This window comes from Aethalodelphis obliquidens, unplaced genomic scaffold (assembly GCF_003676395.1).
Source record: "Aethalodelphis obliquidens isolate GAN/ISIS:26980383/991018 unplaced genomic scaffold, ASM367639v1 scaffold25, whole genome shotgun sequence".
Taxonomy (NCBI): domain Eukaryota; kingdom Metazoa; phylum Chordata; class Mammalia; order Artiodactyla; family Delphinidae; genus Aethalodelphis; species Aethalodelphis obliquidens.
This window is the reverse complement of record NW_020837969.1, coordinates 31,827,647-31,837,692: the sequence shown is the minus strand read 5'-3', so window position 1 is coordinate 31,837,692 and position 10,046 is coordinate 31,827,647.

Genomic DNA, 10,046 nt, shown 5'->3' with positions numbered 1-10,046 from the left:
GCTTGGGAAAGTACTCTTCCCAAGGCTCCACTGTTCTTTTAAACGCTGACACCTTGAGAGACAAGGACATTTCCATCCGTGTCTCTGAGAAAGAAAACATGTTACTTTGACCTGTGTAGATGCTGATGTCTCGGCATCAAGCAGTTAAACCCGGCGTGAGTGGGAGCTTGGGGTTCAGGGTTGAGAGTAGTCACGTGCCTGTCTCCCTGCTTTATGTCTCCCCCCAGCCAAGGTCCTTGTCAAACTTTGTCTCAGATTCTGGACGCCCAACCAAAAGTCCATGATATTTATCTCAACTTTGCAAAGTGCTTTCACACACACTTATTTTCTCCTTCGGTTCTCATAGAAACTAAGCCAAGAGATGTTCAACTCGTCTAAGTCATCTCCAAAAGAGACAAGGTGGCCTGAGAGTCCTGAGTCAGGGCATCAGGATCATTTTTACCTTCAGTGAATCTTCTTGTTCAGGGCTAAGAGCCGTTATGCTGTTATGAATGATCTCCTGGGCAACGTGGATGGGAATTTGCAAAAACAGGAACAGTCGTGTTCATTACTTATCACTGCAGCTGCTGGGAAACCAATCCTGCTTCGACACACATCCAGGAGGCCCTCAACCAGTGGTTGGGTCTCCTGAGCAGCTGTTTGAAACTACATACAGCAGTGAGGGGCTATCATAGTTTCAGAGGCATGTTTGGGGTGTAGAGGGCTGTGTGGGTTTCTGATACCCACTTCTCCAGTTGTGAGCTACTCTTCTATTCTTGACACTTGTCATAATGCCTGGATATGATTATTCTAATAATAAGTTTTGCCTGGTGAATGGACCTATGCAGTTATAATGATATGCAAATATTTGTTGGAGACCTTAAAAAAATAGACTTACATCCAATGGTGACATTAATTCAGGAGATGGTAACATTCATAGGTCCTTTTGGACTCTGTACAACAAAACTATGTTCATATTCAATCAGATGACCCAGAGGAATACTGCGTTCTTGATCTCGTTATAATCAATCCTCCTCAAGGAACATCGTGGCTCCCCTCCATGAAAGAGTCGTTTTTGGTACTGGAAATGCTCACGTTCTCCTTGCACAGTGGGCATGTGGGAAGAGGAGAGGGGAAGTGACCAAGGCTTTTGGATTTCTTCCTCTTCTGCCGTGACCTCTCTCAAGTCCATTCCTTTGCATTGCTAACATGCCAACAACTAAATCAATGTCCCAATCAAGCACAAATCTAAAATTGGCCTCCCAACTCCAGATCTTGGAGGAGGAGGGTAGTATTGACACAATTCATTCGTGTCCTCTTTTGAATTTAGAAAACTTTTTTCCCTGGTTAATTCATTTTGCAGCAGATGGACTCGGCTCTTTTCCATGGTCAATCCCTGCCCACTAGGTCAGCAGGATATCTTCAGTTGGACAATGCTTTTTATAACAAATCCAGTACGTACTCTGGTTTCCTAAAGGCAGGGGTCTCTTCCTCTTGACATTGCCTATGCTAATTTAGTGTGTAGCACATAGTAAGTGGCCAAAAATATTTGTGGTTGAGGGTGATGAAGGACTTTACCCCAATCTGGTAGGAGGCTTCCAACCGAGTCATGGAATAATATGATACTTACTTATTGGAACCTGCTGCAGAATCAACTTCTGAAAAATAGTAAGGGTTAAGATATAAGTCTTCAGCCACATCTTTTCCCCTGGAAATAGTTTTCGTCTTCTGTTGAAACCTATAAAATTCTGGAATGGAGGATGGGTGAAATATAAGAAATTAATAAGCAAGTATTTATTGAGTACGTATTATATCCCGGGTACCACACATGAGCTCATGGGAGTACTGAGAATAAGGCAGGATCTTTGTTCTCAAGGAACTCATGGTCCATCTGGGGAAGAAATTAACCTACAGAGCAATAGTAAGAGGTTCTATAGGAGTGAATGGTGTGATTAAAATGGAAAGCGAGGAAGGAGGTTAGGGTGTGTGGGAAAGGTTTCTAGGGAAGCTGAATGATGAATCAGGCCCTTGAATAGTAGGTAGGATTTACACGAGAAACACAGAGCAGTAGACAGAGTGAGGCAGGGCTCCCTGAGCTGACCGGTGCCAACAGTAGCTCATCATTTCAAAGAGAGAGATGACACAGGTCTGTGATGGTTGTGTCTGAGGAGTCCCCTCTCATTTCTGGATTGCCCCCAAACAACAGGCCCACTTCAGTCCAGAGCTCAGTGGGACCACAGCAGGCACATCTCATGACCCATCACTGTCCCTTCCAGAAGGTGGTCTTTCTGTCCTTAATGAGGGGTACCTCTGTGCTTAGGAGGTTTCTTTGCTCCATTCTGCTTGGCCAGTGTGTGTGACTACCTTGTTGCTTTGACTCTCCAATATGAGAGGACCCAAACACCCAGGCGACCTCTTCCCTGGGAGCTAGGCCCTGTTCTCACTAATTCCAGTTCCCGGCAGATGCCTGCCCTAAACCAGGGGGACAACCGGGCAGCACACCACGGCTCTTCACTTGTCCTGTGCACACCACTTCCCAAGACTCCAGCTGTGAGGCCAACTCCACCCTCCTGGGCTCCTTGGCCCATCCTTGCACAGGCCAAGTTCACCACGATTATGACTGCTCTAAACTACTGTGCATATATGGGCCAATTATTGTGCACTCTGTGATGTTACTTCCTCCTCTCTCTCCCTAGACATTGCAGAGAGGCACAAATTATTATCCCCTTGAAGTGGGTTAAATTGTGTCCCCCCAAAATATATTCAAGTTCTAACCCCCGGTGCCTGTGAACAGGACCTTATTTGGAAAACAGGGTCTTTGTAGATCTAATCAGATTAAGATGAGGTCATACTGGACTGGAGTGGGCCCTCCATCCAATGACTGGAGTCTTTATATGAGAAAGGAGAGAGATACTCAGATACAGAGACACACGTGGGAAGAAAGGCCACCTGACAGTGAAGGCAGAGACTGGACGATGCAGCTACAAGCCAAGGAATGCTGGCAACGACCAGAAGCTGCTGGGAGAAGAGAGGATTCTTCCCCAGACCTTACAGAGGGAGCACGGCCCTTCTGAAAGCTTGATTTTGAACTTCTAGGCTCCAGAACTGTGAGAAAAATCATGTCTGGTGTTTAAGCTCCCAGTCTGTGGTATTGTGTCATGGCAGCCCAGGAAACTAATACGAGTGTTTTTCGCAGGAATAAAAATAAAGGCTCTGAGAGACTCAGTAACTCGCCCAAGGGCAGACAGGTCTCAGTGGCAGAACTGGAAGCAAAGCCCACGTCTTGATCCAGAGCCTGGGCTTTCCTCCGCCCACAGCCTCTTGCCTGCACACAGCTGGCCTTCCCCCCTCCACTCCCTCCTGGATGCTTTTGGGACTCAGTTCCCGACACGGGCACTTCTACAGCATCTTGAAACACATGCCTGTGGAGACTGCCTCACACATAAGATGTATCATTACATTAAAACAAAAGCAGAGTTAAAAATCCCGGGCTGCGTAAGCAAACACACATGTTTGAGGCTTCAGACGGGCCCTGCCAGCTGTTGTAATCGCACAACTGGTTCTTTGAGTCCTTGTACTATACTATAAAAATAACTCTAATTTGGAAAAGATGGAACCTTGTTTGTGGAAGTTCATAACTGATTCAACATGTAACAGAGAAGGCTATTTTAAAATTCTTGCCCCTCTCTTGGTGTCACTGGGATTTAGTTCAACACAAGAGAAATGAGGTCAGGGTTTGATTTCGGAGGTCGGGGTGGAAGCTCTGACTGACCTGGAGAGGCGCCGAGCTTTCATTAATGCTCTGGGGTCCCTGGAGTGTATCCACTTAGATCTTGGACGGGCCCGTCCAGCCAGGGCCAGGCTGCTGGCCTGACTTTATCACAGAGAGGATAGATGTTCCTTTCCCGGCTAACTAAGCAGGCCTCACGTGCCAGGTGGCAAAGAAACAGCAGCTGTGGCCTCTGAGCCCGGAGACTGAGGGTCTAAGAGAGGAGTCAGAGTTCATTGCCTCAGCGCAAAGGAAGGCAGCCGAGCTCCAGGCTTGAGGCTAGAGTGCTTCGGGGAGGGGGTGTCCCTGGAACTGGCAGCGGGAAGGGAGTCTTCCTGAAGGGAAGGTGGAGCCGGGCCTCACGGGAGGGCAGAGATTGGAGAAGATACAGAAAGAAGGAGGGAGGAAAATCACATGAGGAGACCCAGAACTGGGGATGCAGAAGGCACCTGGGATGGGGGACAGACAGCAAGAGGCTGGCTGCGTGTTGGCAGCTACCTGGTCCTTCCTGCTGCATTGTGGGAGCCTCGGGCAGCTCTGGGGAAGGAAGCAGAGAAGCAGCTGGGGATGCAGAAAGCGTCTGTAGACGCGGGCAAGGCACGGCCTTCACTGAGGCTCTGGGGGAGACGCTGCTGGATGCATCTGGCTCCGTGGTTGTTTCTCTTGCACTTATTGAATTATTGTTTATTGACTTGCTTTGTTTTGTTTGGTTAAGTTCTTATATCCTCCAGTTACTAAAGCAAGACAGTGCAGCCAAAGGCCCCTGGTGGGGAGGTGGTGGGCCTGCGACAGCCGCTGGTGTTCAGCCATCCTGGTTGTCAGGGGAGAGGGCAGCGTGTGTGTGTGTGTCTGTGTGGGAGAGTCCTAAGCAGACACACTCGCTAATCCTGCGCCTGTGTCTTCTGTGCCTGCAGGAGATCAGGAGCATGTAAAGCCTTGAGATTATTTAGCAGACTTGAGCCCCTGTGGCAGAAGATGAGGACAGGCTTTCCAACTCTGCTGATGGTGACATTGCCAGGACTCAACCCGGCAGCTGGGAGGCTGGCTGGCCTTCCTCTGACTCAAGCTTGCTCGTGCTGCCCTTTGCCTGGATTGACTGGGGCCATGTGAGAAATGAATCTTCTGCAAAGTAGGCACTGAGACCCCCCAGAAAAGCAAGGAGGGGTGCAGCAGATGCTGCTTCCTGAAGCTTCGAGGTCCGTGATCTCTGCCATCGGTGCCGCCTTGTCACTTGCTCCTGTCACTTTGGGCTTGGCCCCCTTTCTCTCCCAGTCTTCATATTCCCTCGCGGTCCCCCCGAGGGGAGCCTGGTGGGAGCCCCTTGTGATACTTCCTGGCAATGCGGGAGTGGAGCTGGAAGGATGGGCCCCGGGGGCACACGGATTGGAGTCCCAGCTCTGGCTCTGCCACTCACTGTGCAACCTTACTCTCTCCGCCTCAGTTTCGCCCGCTGGTAAGAACATCTATGCCATGGGTGTGGTTTCGAAGCTTAACTAATGTATTTGGCAGTCAGCGGGGGGCTGTTCAGTCCCTACACTGGATTTCCCATTGCTTTACCAGTTGGAGTGTCTTGGAGGGTGAGGTCCTGAGTCAGCTGAGCTCCCAGGACCATCTAGACTTGGGGACCTGCCCAGCATCTCAGGGCACAAATCTGACTGTTGAGACAAACAAAGAGACCTCGTTCCTTTGCTCAGAATGTCTGCTGATTCATACTTCGCCTCCAAAGGGTAATTTTATCTTAAGTATTCGGTAGCTTCATTCAGGTCCCTCCTAGCATCCTTGCAGCCCCATGCTCAGGAGACAATGGAAGAGCGAGGTCTCCCCACCCACAGAAAGTGTTTATGCTTTCCCTTCCCTTTTATATTCTGCCCTCTCAGTCATCCTAAATGTTTATTTAACGATGCTCAAAGCCCTTTTAAGCTTCCTTGGTTTAATGTTTGCAAAACATGCTGTCACTTCCACTTCTACTGATAATTTCCTGCCTGCTGCAGAGCTGCTCCGCTTACGCACCGTCTGGAAAGTCTTAATGGCATGACTAAAGCCTCGGTCCCCGCAAGTGCGTGGACAGCCCGGGAGGTCAGGATGCTCTCTGGGGCAGAGAAAAATGAAGAGGAACAGGGATGCTGGGAATTCATTTGGAATTCAGGGCTTTTTAAGATCGAGGGGCAAAATTTCAACTAGATTGTGTCAATTGTCAGAATCCCAGGCAGCACCTAGATGGCTCCCAGGCCCTTGGTTTGACCTCAAGCCTGGCCCAGAGTTTCTCCATTGTGAGGAGAGAGGAGGGGCGTGACCAGATGCCAGGTGGTGGTTCAGCGTGATTCCTGGCACGTAAGCTACAGAGTGTGGAAGAGAGAAGCTGGCTCTTTCTCAGGCCACAGGCTGATTCAGCCAAACTCCATGCTCAGCTCATCTCTGGTGTCCTTTTTCTTCCTCGTGGCCATAGATGGATAGCTCTAAAAACATGGGCTTCTGGCCACACGACCACAGGAAGTTGGATACTATTGCCATGTGTGGTTGTGCAGGTTCCGCACTGAGCAAATCTAGGGGGCTAAGTCACACCATAGTCTAAGTGAATGGCCCTCTCTAGAGTTGTGCTTAGCTGTCGACCCGGAAGCAAGCTGGGCAGTTCTGTGTCAAGGAACTGGGGCCAGACTGAAGGTGATGTGTGCAAGGCCAGAGCGAGAGGTTTTGAGTAGGACCCTCCTTATCACACCAGCCCCATCCAAATCCCACCTCAGTGCAGCAATTACAGGTTGGAAAGGTGCTCAGAGGTGGGCAGTGGCCTAGGAACCTTGGCACTTGAGTCTGGAGTCCCTTCATTCACATGAATGATGTTTTAAAAAATTCAAAGGTTTACTCCCCTTCAAAGCTGACGGTCTAGTGGGAGTTATGAAACTACTAAGCACAGGCTACGTCAGGACTTGAAGTTCTTCCCATAAGGAAACCACACAGCAAGAACGAGTGTTTCAGGGAGGTCAGTGTCAGCAGGGGTGATTGGGGAACACTTCTTGAAAGAGTTGGATCTTCATACATGGCTTAGAGAATGGGGTAGTATGGACGGGTGTGGGGTCCAGGGGAGCAGAGTTCACACATGGAGCGATTGGGGGGAGCCAGAGGGAGGGGCGCATGTGAGCATCGGCTTGGACTGAGGGATGAGCAGGGGTGAGGAAGCCAAGATCGCATCCGTGTCAAGTGCGGGCAGACACGTTGGGATGGTCAAGTGGGACCACATTTAAGCAGCTTCAGTCTGGGCGTGCAGTTTGGAATCCATGCTGTCGGGAAGCCACGGGAGGCTTCTGAGTGGGACAAACTTATGAAGTGAGAAGAGCCCTGTAGAGTGCCCTCCCTCCCGATCTTTTCCACCCAAGCCTGTGTCAGCTTGGGGACAGCTGGGGAGACCCTAGTGGGAAGACTTAGTAACGTTCAGCTAGGCCCCCAACTCTGCCCTTCCCCAAGCCAGGCTCCTTTCCCTCCGGGCCAGGGTAGAGCCATCCACAGGGACAGCAAGTTGCTGTCTTTCCTGGAGGCATGGCCACGTCTCTACCAATGAGCAACACACAGCGGGCCACAGAGGCCACATCCCCTCCCGCTGCCCCTCTTCGTCCATGGCTGGCTGCTTCCAAATGGTGGGGGGACCCAGACATCTCCCATGCTCTGCAGAGGCCTTTCCTGACCCCTATGGGGGTGGGGAACTCAGGCAGGAAGAATTCAGTGAGGCCAGGAGAGGAGCGCAGCTCATCAGGGGCTGCTGCCACATGGCTGTCCCTCTCCAGGGTGGTAGTGTCGATTGTGCATCCATAAGTTGCCACTTGGACCATGTTCAAGAAGATGCGGATGTGAGATGACGCTGTACGAGGAGCCTGCAGGCAGCAAGGGTACTTCAGCCCCAGAGACCTCAGCTGGTTTTAGCAGTAGGGTCTCCATCCCAGTCAGCTGTGCTTCTAAGAGCCATCCTCTCTCCTTTGGAGAGCTTGCATCCCCTCTTGGCTGGGCTGAGGCTCCTCTGGGAATTAACTCACCCTTTGGCTTCTTTCTGCTTGCAGCCTCCCCGTCAAGCTCCTATTCCCAGTCTGAGAGCAAACTGATGATGGACAAGAGCCACGGGCACGTCCTGCTTCATTCAGCCTGTCGGTGTGCAAAGCCGTCTGCTCCCAATTACAGCTCTGAGGTTGAGCCGTGGATTGACAGGGAGGACTTCCCAGGCCTGGAAAACCCCACTGACCTGTAACTTCCCCAGAAAACCATCACTCTTCTCCTTATCAGCCCCCGCAGACCTCAGACAGTGACTGGCATCTGGTGGACCCAGGCCCTGCAAACTGAGAACAGAAAAGATGTCTCCATCCCAGCAGTTCTCAGTCCTGACTTGTGAGCTTCCTTCTAAAGCCAGTGAGAATATAACTCAGCCATAAAAAAGGAATGAAATCATGCCATTTGCAGCACATGGATGGACCTAGAGATGATCCTACTAAGTGAAGTAAGCCAGACAAAGACAAATATCATATGCTATCGCTTATATGTGGAATCTGCAAAATAATACAAATGAACTTATTTACAAAACAGAAATAGACTCACAGACATAAAGAACAAACTTCTGGTTACCAAAGGGGAAAGGGGGGTTGAGGGGTAAATTAGGAGTTTGGGATTAACACACTACAATATATAAAATAGATAAACAGCAAGGACCAACCGAATAGCACAGGGAACTATACTCAATATTTTGCAATCACCTATAAGGGAAAAGAATCTGAAAAAGAATATATAGCTACATACACACACACACACACACACACACACACACACACACACACATATATAAACTGAATCGCTGTGCTGTACACCTGAAACTAACACAACATTGTAAGTCAATAAAAAAATAAAACCAATGAGGATTTGGTGCTCACAGCACTGGGGAAGATGGGCCAGCAGCCCTAACCCCGTGGTTTCTTGTGACTTTGGCATGCAACAGGGACACTGGTGAAGCCAAGATGAAGTCCCATTTCAAATTTTAAAAAGGGCGATCCAGGATGTCGGTGCCCAATAACACTGTCTGTCGGGCTGAGAGTGACTCAAGACTCGGGCTGTGGAAGGTTCTAGAAGAGACTTTTCTTGTCTCTTTGGGTTAGGAGGCCTCTAATCTTTTCTGTTCCTTGGAAAATGCTATTTGAAGTTCTCCCTTGGTGACCTTAAACCAAGATCCAAGATCTTAAACCACCAAGAGAGTGGGGGCAACTTAGCAACCCCTCCTCTTCTGTTTGAGAGACCTGAGTCATTGTATCAAGTCATGTGTATACCCCCCGGACCTGAACCAAGGAAACCGAGGCTCAGGAGGTGGGGCGGTACATTCAAGGTCACGGAGCTAGTGGATGAAGAGCTGGACTTTGGAACCTGATCTCCTGCCTTCCAGCCCACCAAACTGCCTTCCATTTTCTGAATGCTTGTATCTCATCACGCTTGAAAGAGGTGGGGATTCATTCCACCTTTTAGGCCCTGGCAAATGTGTGTGTTAAATCCACCATCCTCCCCTGTACACTAATATGCATCGACGTGAACACGCAGCTGATTCTGATGGAGGGTGAAGTTGAAAACAGAAATTCTGAGACAGATGCCTGGCTCCAGCCCTGACCCACTAAATCAGACCGTCCCCCGGTGGGTCCCAGCTCTGCGGGTAATTCTGAAGTCCGGCCAGCCTTGGCACCATGGTGCCATGAACGCTTTCTGAGGGACCATGAGGATGGTGGTGCTGCTTGGGTGGAGGTGAGGGGCTTTTGTAGGGTGGCTTCAGGGGGAAATCTCTGCTTTTCAGTTGTTTGGAAGGAGGCTGGCTGGTGACAGGGAAGGAGCAGGGAGAGTATGCGAGAGCTGCCTAAGGTTGCAGGGCGGGTCCCTGCACGCCCGGTCCAGGGGCAGCGCAGGTTCGCTGGCAGCCTCTGTGGCTGTTAGTAAATGAGTGGCTGCTGCTGCTGGAAGCTGGGCCAGTGCGCCCGGGAATGGTGGGCGCTGCCCACTCACGCCAGCGTCGGAACTGAATTCAGTGGACGCCCGTGAAGCCTCTGCACCAGTTCAGGTGCTGGAGCCATGCGCATCTGCGTGAGCCCAGAGCTCCGAGCGCAGGGGCCCTCCCCCTGGAGAGGGAAAGGCCGCCGCAGCCACGGCCCACGGCAGGGTGGGCAGCCGGCTCCTGAGCTTCTGGACCCTGCGTCAGGAGAGCAAACCCAAGTCCTAACTGATCCTCAAATGGCTTTTAGGAAGAGAACCATGGAGGCCTACTGTGTGGTGTGTGAGTGTGTGTGTGTGT